The following is a 1335-nucleotide window of genomic DNA, read 5'->3' as shown; positions in this document are numbered from 1 at the left end:
GCTCAACGATTTTAAATTATTTTAATTTTACACCTATTCATTGTTTCATTTACTAGCGATGTCAAAATTTTATAGTGGATTTTTCATTATAAAGAGGACGACAAGAAAAAAATCAAGTGAGGATTATACAGATGATAGAAAGAACTAGAAGGATACAAAATTTAACACTACAAAAAATGCATTGAATACCATCGAAATTATTGGTGAACCGGTAATTAGTTTACTATGAGATTGAATTTGATGGTATAAACGGTGTCAAAAAATTTTTACCGACGAATTATTTTTTCCGACGCTAATTATTGGTGGATTTTGCAGCGATTTTTCAATTAATACGACGAAACTAAGATGATGATTACTATCAGATTAGTCCGACGGTAATTTTGGCGCCATATTATGCTTTGTGACGTCCAATTACCGTCGGATTTTTTCGCTAGTAAATCTTATAGTAGTTGTGTTTTTTTTTTCACAATTAGCCCACAATTAGCAGTCAAATTAAAATTTTTGTTTACAAAATTAGGACAGAAATTCAAAATTACTAGAAATCAACTAATAATTTTATTAAATATCAATGATCTGAATATAATAAGAGTAAAAAAAATAGAATACAATGAAGTAGACATGAAATAAATTAAATCCCTAAACCCTATGGATCCCGGTAACCGTCGTCGTCGTCATTTTCCCCTTACTAAGACGGCGGAGTAGGTACTGATGTCGGTGTCCCACCAGCCGCGTTGCAATTGGTACCAATAGCGCCGTTGCCTCCAGTGCGCATCTGCTCATTGCACACCTCTATCTACTCTCGCAAATGCTTTAGCCGCTCTAGCTTCTCCGTCAGGTCCGAGCTGATGGCAACGACTCCTCCCACATGTGCAAGAAACTCGCTGTACCTCTACTCAAACTGCTGAGCTTGTTGGTAAAGCTCTTGTGTGAACTTCTGCATTTTCTCCCTCAAGTCAACAACTGGTGGTAGAGGCAGAGGTACATGAAGCTGCCAATGCGGAGGTGCGGAGGCCGCTGGCGAAGAATGACCCCAACCCAAAGACGCGATTCTTATAGGGCTCAGAGGTGGTCTCGCACCAAATCCTCTTAGAATCTATCACGGAGTCATTGGAGCTGGCAAGGTCGTCCCCACTAAGTAGCTAAGATTGCTAGGACGTGACCTCCAATTTCTGCGTGTAATCTTTCTGTGTAACAGACGTTGTGATTAAGATGACAGTTAATTGACTTTAAACTGACTAAATTTCCAAGTTAGAATTAATTGAAACTCACATAATGAGCTGTAGACCGCTCATCAGCAAATCTCTCCTTGTTGGCCTTCAATGTATGGGTATACTT

This window comes from Arachis ipaensis, chromosome B04 (genome assembly GCF_000816755.2).
Source record: "Arachis ipaensis cultivar K30076 chromosome B04, Araip1.1, whole genome shotgun sequence".
NCBI classification, from domain to species: Eukaryota; Viridiplantae; Streptophyta; class Magnoliopsida; order Fabales; family Fabaceae; genus Arachis; species Arachis ipaensis.
Note: the sequence above shows the minus strand (reverse complement) of the source record.